Raw genomic sequence first — 15,278 nt, forward strand, 5'->3', positions numbered from 1 at the left:
CTTACTCTGCTCCAATGACTGAAAGATCTCAAGACAACGCATAAGTCTTCCCCCTCCCCTCAGGTTCTGTCTGACCTGACTGAGACTAGATCTGCCCTAAATGCTTTGCTCTTCGATGATATAAAAAAGGATTATAGACTCTGTAGGAATCACTTTTTTCCAGTGTGGTAACAAGCAGGAGAGATTGTTAGCGAGAACCTTACGCTCCCAAAGAGCCACTTTATATATTCAAATGGTTAAGGATTCTGGGGGTGTCCAGCGCACACTTACCCGTGACATAGCTGACACATTTCACTCCTATTACACCAAACTATACAACCTTCAATACCCTCTGTCCAGAGCCGTAACTAGACTTTTTGGTGCCCTGTGCCAGAAAGAGCATTGGTGCCCCCTTCATTTTTCAAAGGGACATAATGCACCCAAAAAAGGGCCATGGCTTCATGGGGAAGAGCCAGGGAAGAGATAGGAAAGGCCATGAGATGCTGGGGATGAAATAATAGGAGCTACAAGCAAGAATGATAATAAACAGAAATTTGACAGGCCCAAACAGCACCCCCTGACCTGTGGTGCCCTGTGCGATGGCACAGGCTGTACTACCCTAGCTACGGCCCTGCCTCTGTCTCCTGAGTCCCTGGCCTCATCTCAGGAGATTGTGGCTCAGTATCTCCACGATGCTGGCCTGCCCAGACTGTCAGAGGAAGATAGTGTTTGGTTAGATTCCCCTTTTTCCCTTTTAGAGCCCGAGACAGCCCTTAAAAATACGCCATCTGGAAAAATTCCAGGTCCAGATGGATTCACCATAGTGTATGATAAACTCTTTAAAGATTCTCTTTTGCCTAAAATGCTTGATGCATTTAATACAATTTCAAATGAGTGCGGGTTCTCCCCCCAATTTGAGGACATGTGCCTGGCAGCTCTATGCCCGGCACATTCCCTCTCGAGAGGATACGGACTTCTGATTGGACACATGTACTCTGCTCTTCCTAAATATTTCAAAGATTGGGAACTTGACTTACAGCTCGACTTAACAGACTCTGACTGGAACAGAATTTTCCAGAATACATTTGTTAGTTCTATTAGCTACTCTGTGATTGAGACACAATTTAAGGTTCTATCACATTGGTATAGGTGCCCCTTTACCCTAGCTAAGATGTTCCCTGGAGTGTCCGATAGATGCTGGCGGTGCAATGTGGAAATTGGCTCCTCACTACAAATTTGGTGGGATTGCAGGCTTCTACATCCCTTATGGGACCAGGTAATAACTATCACCAAGTCGATTGTGGTCACGGAGACACCCTCTGATACCTCTTTCTGTCCCTGGAAAAATCTGTGGAAGTGGCCTCATGTAAGCGGCACCAAATCAACTGTAGGTGGAGCCAACAGCAAGGTAGGCGGGTTTAGAGATCTGTGCATGTGCAGGTCTCCTTCTGCAAGATTGCTCACTGTGACCCAAATGCCGTATCATGATTGACATGCTGCTGGGGGGTTGTCGGCCCCTTTTTCTGGGCGTGCCAAAGCCAAATGCCTGCGTCCTTGGGCACAGCTTTACTGGCCCCGGCAGCGTCCGATGGTCATGCAGTTGTTCTGATACTGCCTTCTTGGATGCCAGAATAATAAATCAGACTTAACAGATCCAACAGATAGTGCAGTGTCAGCCTTTCATGCTGACTCACTCTATCTAATGTAAGTTAAATAGAGAATCATTATCAGACATGTACAAGCAAAACAAATAAGCTTGGAACACTCCACTCCAATACTGGGCCACAACTTGGACAGCCTTGCACTAATTCCCATCATATAACGCAGAGCTATACATTCAGACACAGCAGTCCCTGCCCTAGTACAGATTAGCGTTTCATATTTACAAATTTACATATCAAAGTCAATGTAGTTAGAACTTAGTAGGGGGATACAGCAGGTAAAGGCAAGAGGGAAAGTGAAGAGTGGTAGTACTGGGCCAGAGGGATACGGAGTTATATAGCACTACCTTTCTCTAGCTGTTCCAGGCTATATATTCGCAATATATAATATATATTCGCTGTAGCGCATATTTTACCCAAAATTGAGGACTGGTGACTCACTCTTACAAAGTGTGTGGGTCCCCAGGGACGCGCTCTCCTGCAGCCAATCCCGTGGCTTCTGTATCCCTGCCGGGTCCCGCAGCCAATCCCGTGGTGCCTCTGATGTCTCCCAGGTTCTGCTAAGAGAAGTATAAGATTTTGGGGAGGAGCCAGCCACCCGTTGGTGCCTTCACTTCTTCTGGAATGAGGCTGCGGTACCCAGTGGAGTGAAGAAGGCGGCTCCAGTGGCAAGGAGAGAGCGGCGTATACAGCTACGAGGAGCCAGGCCCGGCGACAGGGGGGTGAAAAGGGTACCCCCGTCTGGAGCCCCGAGATTCAAGGGTTCAATACGGGATTACAGTGCCGCCGGCCAGGGTAACCCTCCAGGTGACACCACCCTCGGCTGCCCCTATCACCTTGCGATCTCTTCTCCATTATCTCAGACCGGGAAATAGGGTAGCCCCATGCATCACACCTTCAGCCGCTGGCATCACACAGTTACAAGCAGCGTGTGCTCTGTCCATTGAGCCGCTGCACAGCAAAGAGTAGTTGGGAACCAAAGCTGTCTAACCGCTATCACTGCTGACCGGGGCACCGGGAAACATCCTAACGTGTTGACAGGTAACATTGGGGGTTGGGGGTGCTGCTCATCATGCAGCAAGTGCAGTTTACTCAGCTACTGCCATTTAGTGCTGCTACAAGGTTTGCCTATGGAACTGCATAACTGCTTGGTTCCCCACCCGACCACCACACCACAGAATTTAACCCAGCATTTGCATACTAGCTATCTTCCATCACTTACTATTAACCCAGCTGGTATTTTGTTGCTTGAAGTAATTGGTGTGTTTATTCCTTGACAGACTGGCTCCAATATTGGCTTATACCTGTTGGTATTAGTTTTTTAATTACACTGCTGTCTGAGTCACTTTCTAGACATTTATCAGGATATTGATATTTATATGCAGCATACCTCGCTTGTTTCTTTTAAATACTTGCAGAATTGTTTTTGATGGAAAAAAAATTATGTTATATTGTGATTGTATATTTTATGGCTGCTTATTAAATAACTTTACCTTTGTTCAGTGCTCTCTCCCATTTCTACCTTTTTTCCACTTTGATGTGTGGGGTACAGCACCCCCATTTTGTCTGGAGGTGAGCATGTCAAGGGTGTATATATTTATATTTTAATTTCATTTATTTTAATATGGTTGGACACAAACTTTAGCTCCCGGTACATTTCTCGCTCCATATAGTACACTGTACTACACACTGACCGGCAGCCTACATCAGAGCGACAGACAGTTTTGTGGTAAGTGGATTTTTACTTTATGTAGTTTCCATTTATATATAGATAGATATATTAGCACACGCAGGGGAGGGATGTGTGGTTTTGGGGGCCAAGGGTGGTGGCGTGTGGAGGGGGGGCCCTGAGGCATCAGTGTAACGGACCCCAAGATTTCTGTTGCTGGCCCTGCAAGGAGCTGAGAAGTTTGTGTGGCTGTGCCTCAAGCAGCCACTGTTATGTGGGGCTGGCGTTTGCTAACAGGGGAAGTAGCTGCTGCTAACAATCCTCATGCAAGTGGGGGACGGGGGGGGGGTTTGGCGGTAACCTGCTGACAATGATTATGCAAATGGGGGAAACTGCTCAAAAGAGAAAATGGTGTGTGTTGTGAGCTGGCAGTGCTGCAAAACAGGCCAACGGAGGTGGAGGAAGCTGCTAAATAAGAAATCTGCTAATCTCTCTTAATCCTCCTTATCTCCAGTACTGCCTGCCCTTAAACCTTTCTTTCCCCCAGTACTGTCCCAAATGCTACCCCCTCCATGCCCTTATCCCAGGGGCGTTTCTAGAGAGGAGGGGGCCCATGTGCAGTCTCCGACACGGGCCCCCTCCTCTCTGCGCAGCGGCCGGCAGCGCACTGAGCTGTGCGCGACCAGCACCGGAGTTATAGACTCTGGGCACTACAGTGTGCCCAGAGTCTATAGTGTATGCACAGATCACTGGGAAAATGGCCACGACGGCCATTTTCCCTGTACTGCGCATACGACGGGAAAATGGCCGCCGAGGCCATTTTCCAGTCGTTTTACAGCGCCAGATGCCAGTGCCGACGTGGGACTCTGGAGAGGTAAGTAATATTATGGGTGCAGGGTGTGCGGTGCGGGGCCAACCTGGACCATACTTGCCTACTTTTGAAAATGACTTTGAGGGAGATTGCAGATGGCTGCAGGATGCGTCACGAGCAGCGCGGTGTGCCGTTGTGGGGGCGTGGTCTGCTCCACCCAAAGGGCGTGTCTAACTCCACCTATGGGCGTATATATTCCTATAAGCTGACTCCCTAGCTCCCCCACTGACATTAATACATCTCTACCCTGCCATATTGACATTAATAGATTCCCCCCCACACACACACATTCATTTATATGAATAGATTCACACACACACACAGTCTCACACACATCCCATGAATATATTCATACACAGTCACACACACACATCCCATGAATAGATTCACACACACAGTCTCACACACACATCCCATTAATAAATTCATACACACAATCTCACACACACACACACACACAGTCTCACACACAGTCTCACACACACATCCCATGAACAGATTCACACACACAGTCACACACACATCCCATGAATAGATTCACACACACAGTCACACACACATCCCATGAATAGATTCATACACACAGTCACACACACACACAGTCCCACACACACATCCCATGAATAGATTCACACACACAGTCTCACACACACATCCCATGAATAGATTCATACACACAGTCACACACACAGTCTCACACACACATCCCATGAATAGATTCACACACACAGTCTCACACACACATCCCATGAATAGATTCATACACACAGTCACACACACAGTCTCACACACACATCCCATGAATAGATTCATACACACAGTCACAGTCTCACACACATCCCATGAATAGATTCATACACACAGTCACACACACACAGTCTCACACACACATCCCATGAATAGATTCATACACAGTCACACACACACACACACACACAGTCTCACACACACATCCCATGAATAGATTCATACACACAGTCATACACACACAGTCTCACACACACATCCCATGAATAGATGCATACACACAGTCACACACGCTCAGTCTCACACACATCCCATGAATAGATTCATACACACAGTCACACACACACAGTCTCACACACACATCCCATGAATACATTCACACAGTCTCACATACACAGTCTCACACAGTCTCATACACACAGTCACACACACACACACAGTCTCATACACACAGTCACACACAGTCTCACACACACAGTCTTACACACATCCCATGAATAGATGATGCATACACACAGTCACACACACTCAGTCTCACACACATCCCATGAATAGATTCATACACACAGTCACACACACACAGTCTCACACACACATCCCATGAATACATTCACACACAGTCTCACACACACAGTCTCACACAGTCTCATACACACAGTCACACACACACAGTTTCCTACACACAGTCACAGTCTCATACACACAGTCACACACACACAGTCTCACACACACACATCCCATGAATAGAATCACACACAGTCACACACACACACAATCTCTCACGCACAGACACACAGTCAGTCACACACATCACATGAAGATTTCTCCCACACACACACATCACATTATTACACACACACACACACACACACATACATCACATTACTATACACACACATACAAACACACATACAAACACACAGTAATAGATCTCCCTCCCTCCCCCACGGCACTGACATGAATTATACATTTGGCAGGAGCTGCAGTGAGCTCTAACACTCACAGTCTCAGGCAGCTCCTCTGTCTTCAGTGTCCTCCGGCGTCGGCTCCTCTCCCCTCCATCCTCTGTCATCACAGGCTGGCCAGGGAATGCTGGGAGCAGCAGTGTGTGAGCAGGGGAAGGCGTGCACAAGAGACCTTTGGGCCAGCAGCAGCCACACTCCTGCCTCCCTGTACCCGGTGAGTACGCCCCTGCGTCTTAAGATCAGGCCCTGTCCCCTTTATCTCCGGACTCCTGCATGCACAGTTCGGATTTTTAGACAGGGCAGAGGGAATGCGGGGGATTCAACCTACTTTGCGGGTTAGCGGGAGCTCCCACCTTTATTCAGGAGACTCCCGCGAAATTCGGGAGGGTAGGCAACTCTGCCCTGGACCCAGGGGCCCGTGTTCCCCGCACACTCTGCACCCATTATAGATATGCCCCTGCCTAATCCCTTCCCTATACCTAGTACTGCCCCACAGTAAAGCCTGCCATTACCCCCTCTACCCCAACTGCTCCCTGGCTCAACCCCCAGCTCTACCCTCAACTGCTGCCTGCCCCAAACATTGCCCAAACTGCTGAAAAGTCAAATTCACATGGAGAAGTCCACTTTTTCTTACTCCAAGTTTGATGTATTTATCTGCAGTGACCACACCAGTGTTCTCTTTTATTTCCAGATATGATCCATCAAATGAATCTCCGCAAGATTTTTACCCAAAAGAGAAGAAAATATATATATGATGCAGACCGTTCCAAACATGCAAAAGGTATTTATTCATAAATAAATCTCATCTGTAAAAATGATGACATAAAAAGAAATAATGCAGTAACACTTTAGGATCTACTGTACAGATAATTGTGCGGACCCGTACAGTGATCCCTTCTGTAAAAGGAGCGAAGAAGTGCACTAAGATATGGTAGGGAGGGAGTTTCCGGTAATCCCACATTTGAGCGCACTGCTTAGCTCCTTTTACAGAAGCCATCGCTGTACGGTTCCGCACCATTACCTCTACCTTGGATGCTACAAGTGTTACTGCATTATTTGTTTTATGTATGTCATCAGTTTTACATATATGAGATTTTTATTATGAATAAATAAATTTACATGTTTGGAACATTCTGCACCATATATATTTTTTCTTTTCTTTTGGGTAAAAATCTTGTGGCGATTCATTCACTGCAGATAAATACAACAAACTACGGTAAGTAAGAAAAAGTGGACTTATCTATGTGAATGAGATGATCCCTAAGGGAAGTTTTCTTTTAATAACTATTTTTTATATTCTGGGTGGGACTACCAGAAGCGCCAAAGAATGTTTTCTGCCTTTACCCACCTCCTCCTTACCGCTGTAATGCCTGACCTCACAACTGCACTAGCAGTGCCTGCACCCCCCTTTTACCCCAACTGATCCCTACCTCAACCACCAGCACTACCCCAGCTGTTTTTATAAGCAGTGTATGTGCAAGCAATGTGGAGTGATCTGATGTGATGTGGGGAGGTATATGGGTTCTCGAAAGCATAAATTGTAATGGGACCCAGAAACGATGAAGTATGACCCCATTTTTTTTTTGCGAGGGAACCCTGGGACCCACATTTTTTATTGCTCAGCGCGATCACACACACATATATATATATATATATATATATATATATACACACACACACACAGGTGCATAAATATTGGGACATTGACAGAATTTTCATATTTTGGCCTCTATTCACCACCACAATGGCTTTGAAATGAAACAAACAAGATGTGCTTTAACTTTAGACTTTCAGAATAATTTGAGGGTAATTACATCCAAATCAGGTGAACGGTGTAGGAATTACAACGGTTTCTATATGTGCCTCACACTTTTTAAGGGCCAAAAGTAATGGGACAAACTAAACAATCCTAAATCTAACTTTCACTTTTTAATACTTTGTTGCAAATCCTTTGCAGGCAATTATAGCCTGAAGTCTGGAGCGCATAGACATCACCAGACGCTGGGTTTCATCCCTGGTGATGCTCTGCCAGGCCTCTACTGCAAATGTCTTCAGTTCCTGCTTGTTCTTGGGGCATTTTCCCTTCAGTTTTGTCTTCATCAAGTGAAATGCATGCTCAATCAGATTCAGGTCAGGGGATTGACTTGGCCATTGCATAACATTCCACTTTTTAGCCTTAAAAAACTCTTTGGTTGCTTTTGCAGTATGCTTTGGGTCATTGTCCATCTGCACTGTGAAGCGCCGTCCAATGAGTTCTGAAGCATTTGACTGAATATGAGCATATAATATTGCCCGAAACACTTCAGAATTCATTCTGCTGCTTTTGTCAGCAGTCACATCATCAATAAATACAAGGGAACCAGTTCCATTGGCAGCCATACATGCCCATGCCATGACACTACCATGCTTCACTGATGATGTGGTATGATTTGGATCATGAGCAGTTCCTTTCCTTCTCCATACTCTTCTCTTCCCATCACTCTGGTACAAGTTGATCTTTGTCTTATCTGTCCATAGGATGTTGTTCAAGAACTGTAATGGCTTTTTTAGATGTTGTTTGGCAAACTCTAATCTGGTCTTTCTGTTTTTGTGGCTCACCAATGGTTTACATCTTGTGGTGAACTCTCTATATTCACTCTTGTGAAGTCTTCTCTTGATTGTTGACTTTGACACATATACACCTACCTCCTGGAGAGTTTTTCTTGATTTGGCCAACTGTTGTGAAGGAGTTTTTCTTCACCAGGGAAATAATTCTTCTGTCATCCACCACAGTTGTTTTCCGTGGTCTTCCGGGTCTTTTGGTGTTGCTGAGCTCTCCGGTGTGTTCTTTCTTTTTAAGAATGTTCCAAACAGTTGATTTGGCCACATCTAATGTTTTTGCCGTCTCTCTAATGGGCTTGTTTTGATTTTTCAGCCTAATGATGGCTTGCTTCAGTGATAGTGACAGCTCTTTGGATCTCATATTGAGAGTCGACAGCAACTGATTCCAAATCAACTCCAAACCTTTTACCTGCTTAATTGATAATGAAATAATGAGGGAATAGCTCACACCTGTCCATGAAATAGCTTTTGAGTTGATAGGCCCATTACTTTTGGTCCCTTAAAAAGTGGGAGGCACATATAGAAACCGTTGTAATTCCTACACCGTTCACCTGATTTGGATGTAATTACCCTCAAATTAAATCTAAAAGTCTGCAGTTAAAGCACATCTAGTTTGTTTCATTTCAAAGCCACTGTGGTGGTGAATAGAGTCCAAAATATGAAAATTCTGTCAATGTCCCAATATTTATGCACCTGACTGTACATAGATAGATAGATAGATAGATAGATAGATAGATAGATAGATAGATAGATAGATAGATAGATAGATAGATAGATAGATAGATAGTTAGATAGATAGATAGGAAAAAATGACGGCAATTTGTTCTTGTAAATTTGTTTTGATAAAAGTGATAAACATATATTGCAAAAAAAAAAGTGATAATTGGTGGTTTTACAATTGTAAATTATTTCAACAATTTTCTGATACACTAATTGATTTAGTTTTACTTTTGTCAACTACAGTATTCTGTAAAATGTGTGATAGGCAAGCTGGAAGAGATGAAAATATAAACAGTATCTCAGTGAGCACTTTGCTAATTGTGTCTTATTTATATTCATGGATTAAATTCAGTGGCAAGCTTGTATGTTTACTTTCATATTTATATGGAAAGTGTGGCTGTCTTGAGCCACGCATCCTCTACTCAACTATGGATAGACAGTACGATTACAACATCGTAATAGTACAGTCATTCCTGATTCCCTGTAGTGCCTGTTACAGTGTAGAAAAGCACATGGAGGAATTACAGATGGTATAAGATACAATATTGTGATATTATTTTTTTTGTGAACGCTCCTTAAGGTGCGTATCCAATAGCAGATAGTGGAATGACAGTACGATTACAACATTGTAATCGTACAGTCGTTCCTCTTCCCCTGCAATGCCTACACTGAACGATATATATACCACTTAACTACGATAAGAACTGTCCAAAGTGTATTTATTACACCCACAAGGTGTAATTGCTATCAATATTCTGACAACCAAAAATATTCCAAACAGTGGGCCTGATTCAGCAAGGATAGCTATTGCAAGTGCAGCTGCGATTACGCACGCAGTTAAACTGTGATATTATGCTAATCCATTGCAATCACTATGCCGTTGCAGCACTAAATAAGGACGCCCACTTTACCTAACATACATCCGTAATGTTTAGCAAGACTGCGAAACCATCAGTACAATCGAGTACCATCGCAGCCTCATGCACATTGTAGTGGATAATTCATGCATGCCCATGCAACGGCGTTCATAATGACTTTGTTATGTAAACAGAATAAATGGTTAATCAAAAGAAAAAAAATATTCATTCCTACTGTAATTCAATAAAGAGCCCCAGACCTCACAGCCTGGACTTGTATTGGAATATTGGAGATTTACTAAAGGCAAAATCAAATGTGAAATCAAACATAAAATGAAATCCCAGTCAAATCCCACTCAAAATCAAATATCAACAAAATATTGATGAATTCCCATAGAGGAATATAGAATCCTCAGATTTACTAAAATTCGATTTGCAAATCGGACACAAATCTAAACTTAAAATCGTACATGAAATCCCCAAAATAGACCTATTTTCAACAGCCAAAACCATGTTCAGTGATCAAGTCCTGGTTTTAGAAATATGGGGGACAAAATAAACTCTTTCTAGCAGGGGAACCCAAATGTAAAATCAAATGAAAATCGAAAGTAAAATCACACAAAACTCAAAATTGAACTTAATAAATATACCGCTAATGGCGTGTATCCACTACACAATATTTTGAACGATTCAGCGATAACGACATCATTATCATTCAATCGTCCGCGATATTGTGCAGTGGATATGCCATCATCGACCAGTGATGCGCGCTGCCACTGGTCGTTGTCGCTCATCTCTCGAGCCTGCTGTCCAACCTGACGATATCTAAGGGGGTCTGGACTGCACACCCTAGCTCTTTCTAATGGGATGTGCTACCTAGCTGAGACTTAATTCTACAACTTAGAAAAAAAAGAGAGAGGCCAGATGCACCATACATGCACCATACAACCATTAATAAATATACATCATATATGAGGTTTTTGGCATAAATTTGGTCAAAGTTATGAGCTTACCCACCGATGTCAAGGTAACCTCATCGAGTAGGGTGGCAGGTGGGGAGTTTGACTGGGGCGGTACACCTGTCAAACCGTAACGCAGGTGTCCTAAGGCGAGCTCAGGGAGGACAGAAACCTCCCGTGGAGCACTATGGGGGTTCATGTCTTGGGCATGGGGCACCCCCAAACTATCCCAGCCAAACCACTCCAGGGCACCACACAAAATAAAATTATAAATAGCAGTGAAGTGTTGAAGTGTTAGGTCAGTGAAAGTGGCTGCTTAGTGTTGAAAGTGTTAGAAAAATTTAAAATAAATATGTGAAAATGTAACAAATAAAAAACAAACATAGAGTCACATAAGGTGTTAAAAATAAGTGTTACATGGTGATGCCCCAAAGAAGTCCAGCCAGAGCAGTTCAAGGGCCCCCACGCGCCCCAAAATTCACCCCATAAACTTGCTATATAGTTCTAAATGCATATAGGTCTTACCTGTGGCTTTGCTATACAAACTGTGCATTCAGGAAAAACTGTGTCCCTAATTAAAAACATCAGAGGCAGGTGGGCAGGGTGCTAGTCCAGTTATATGATGTATAATTATTAATGATTGTATGGTGCATCTGGTCTCTTTCTTTTTTCTATGTTGTAGAATTGTCTCAGCTAGGTAGCATATCCCACTAGAAAGAGTTAGGGTGTGCAGTGCAGGCCCCCTTCCCCTTAAATATTTAATATATTATGTGTATGTATTGTATACACACATGAAGGCCGAGACTCCTTCAATCTGGACTAGCAACCCCGCCTACATTTACTGACTGCACAGTTTGCAATACCAAGTTTAAATCATTAAGAACAATCAATGTTATTGGCTACAATTAGAAAATCACACTATCCCATTATGTTTGAATCATATTGCTCCAATAATGATTAGTGAAATAAGCTTTCAGTGTGTACCTATGTGCCGTGGACTCAGTTATTCTGCTTTGACTGAGAGAGATAATAGAGGTCTATTGCTGGGTTAATAGCTTGCAACTCTTCATTCACAAGTAACACATAGATCATTAAAAACATCCTGGAGGGATTCAGTACTGAAGTTTTAATAGCTAAAATATTAAGTTGCGCTAATAAAATACAATAATGTACTTTTGTGAGGACCTATGCATACAGCACATACAATGTTGTAATGGTAATGTTCCCTAATGATTGTCTTTTTATAATTATGTTTTGCATTCTTTGCCTCTGCTTAGAACAGAAGGTTAATATTTGTCATTATTGGATATTGCATTTCTGTTGCTAATTAAAATATTGTAAAAAAAAAAAAAGAAAACATTTTTTTAGACAGTTCTGCTGGACTATGGTGTGGTTTCTCCCTCTATATTGTCTTAAAGGGCTATGAAAACCATTAATCCACTCAGAAGATGGGAGATGTGGAAGAAGAGAGGGGTGAAGGTCTGGCAGAAGAAGATGAACAGAAGGATAGAGTAGGCGCAAAGGAGGAAAAGAAAGGGACAGGCCCCCTTAATGTGGAGACAGACAGTGTTGGACTGGGGCTTGTAAGGGCCACCAGTAGAATGCAGTGGTGTGGCCCATAAAGGGGCGTGTGACTAGCTGCCAGAGAGGCATGGCCAGCCTATACAGGGGGCGTGGTCAGCCTATACAGGGGGAGTGGTCAGCCTACAAAATAAAATGGTTATATATTATTTTTAAACTTATAATTATAGGGACTTTCACTTGACCTGTTTTTTTTATATCCACTATAATGCAATTTCAATTATATGAGACCCTTTTTTATATCTCTACCTCTTATTCCAGCATTGGACTGTGTTTTAGTATGGCAGTATAAAGAGAGAACCCCGTATTGCACTCTGTGATCAGATGACTACTGGCACTATAATAACACTTAGTACTTAAACTAGTAATACAAAATAGAGAGTTTCATAAATGTAAACAACATAGGGATACACAGACGGTGTAATGGTTAGCGTTACTGCCTCACAGCACTGAGTTCATGGGTTCGATGCCCACTACGGCCCTAACTGTGTGGAGTTTGTATATTCTCCCTGTGCTTGCATGGGTTTCCTCCGGGTACTCCGGTTTCCTCCCACACTCCAAAAATATACTGGTAGGTTAATTGGCTCCCCACAAAATTGACCATAGTGTGTATGTGTGTGAGCATGTGGTAGGGAATATAGATTGTAAGCTCCACTGGGGCAGGGACAGATGTGAATGGTAAGATATTCTCTGTAAAGCGCTGCAGAATATGTGTGTGCTATATAAATAACTGGTAATAATAATAATAATAATAATAAATAATAATACACTACAAAAGAAATCAGATATCTTTAAACTCAGCCCAAGACAGTGTTTATCTATAATAAATTCCCTGACTCCATTATGTCGTGGATTTCTTTGGATATATGGCACTGGCACAATATTTACATTACTGGTCCACAATACCATACTGTACAAAGGGTAAACATTAAACTATATCAGAATTACAGAGCACGAGTACACAATATGAAAGCAAGCCATATAAAATATACAGAGCAAAATACCAAAGCATTACAGTAATAGCACATGGTTTACAAATAAGTAATTGCTATAAGAAGAAGATAGCTGTTATTAGGTGAAAATTAGGACTATGCAAGTGTCCAAACTGTATATTTAACCTCCAGAGAGCAATGTTTCTCATTGGTGGTATATCATTCAGATTAAATCAATACCTATTAGAAAGCACTCATTACATTTTAAAATATGTATCCATTAACTTGATAACACTTAATGAAGTAAGCCTTTGTTGCAGTAAGAGTTTGTTGCAGTAGCTAATATCTTTTGTTGGATGCACTCCTTCAGGTCTACCCTCTATAATCTTCCCTTTGGCATGATTAAAATTAGACAGACAGCATAACCATTCCTACTTTCTAATAATCCAAAGTAGATGAGAAGATCTGAAGAATGGTGTTTATTGTAGTAATAGGAGGAAAAATTATTTCTATGGTAAAACTGTAACTAAACATAATACTGTAAATTCAATTACTATATGAACTGATGTAATGCAAACAACATGTAAACATAACTGAGTAACCTGTCAGTAGATCTCACCATCAATGCTGTGCTGAGGGAAGGAATTCATGCACCTCTGCTTACCTTGTGAAAGTTAAGGTAGAGTCCTCCACTATCCCCTCCCCAGGGTGCATTGGGAAGCTTTTTAAAGAAGCCTGAAATGTTTAGAATTAGCTGATATTAGGTTGGCCACTACATAGAGTTTACAAATAAATAAATGTAGAGAAGAAAAAAGGGGGCATGGCCCTCAGGCAGGAGAAACCACAAGGGATTTCCCTTGTACCCCTATTGGCCAGGCCAACACTGGAGACAGTTAAAAACAATTTGGGTGCTTTGGCAAAGTGAGAGACATGAGAAGACAAATGCAGATGTGGAGACACTGGTATGCATACAAAATTTAAGAGCGAAGAACAGACAAAGGTGGAGAAAAAAGGGGCAAACACATTCAATGAGAAAGAGATTCACACATACAAATGGAGGGAACAGAGCCAGAAAGAAGGATAAACATAGGAGATAGGCACAGGAGAGGGAGTTGACAGAGAGCTGCATACATATACAGTCGGTGATATTAACATGGAGGGGATAATAGAGTCACGGAAGGGTCAGGATGAAAAGGGGAAGTCATGGCAGATGGGGGGGACTGTGCATTTATGCCACACACTAGGTGACCCTTTGGATAACTGTTACTTTGCAATTAGCTCTGTTCTGTAAATTATTCTTGCAATAAGAGAGAAGCATTGACAAAAGCGGGAGTTTCAAATATACAGTGTCATGAGGCTTTAGTGTTTACTGTATAGAATTGTATCACAACCATGCAATCAAGTGCTGCATTTATAGTAAACATTGTATACTACTTCAAATCTTGTAGAAGTTTATGGTCATCTAGAGCTGACAACCAGACGGAAACCGTTATATGATGTCCGGGGGGATAGTTAGAATGTGTTTTCTTGCAAGTCTTTTTGAATTTGCCTTAACCACTTGCCTGGCATGGTTGCATTCTTTGTGAGCATGCAAGGCTATCAGTTACCTGATCTGGTCACAAACAATGCAAACAGTCACATACACAGTGTGGGCTGCTGCAAGAAGAGAATCTTCCCGCAGCTGTTGCTCTCAGAGGGACCTTCCTTCACTGCTGATTGGTCAGCACAGCAGCACC

This window comes from Taudactylus pleione, unplaced genomic scaffold (genome assembly GCF_031769625.1).
Source record: "Taudactylus pleione unplaced genomic scaffold, aTauple2 ptg000917l, whole genome shotgun sequence".
NCBI lineage: Eukaryota > Metazoa > Chordata > Amphibia > Anura > Myobatrachidae > Taudactylus > Taudactylus pleione.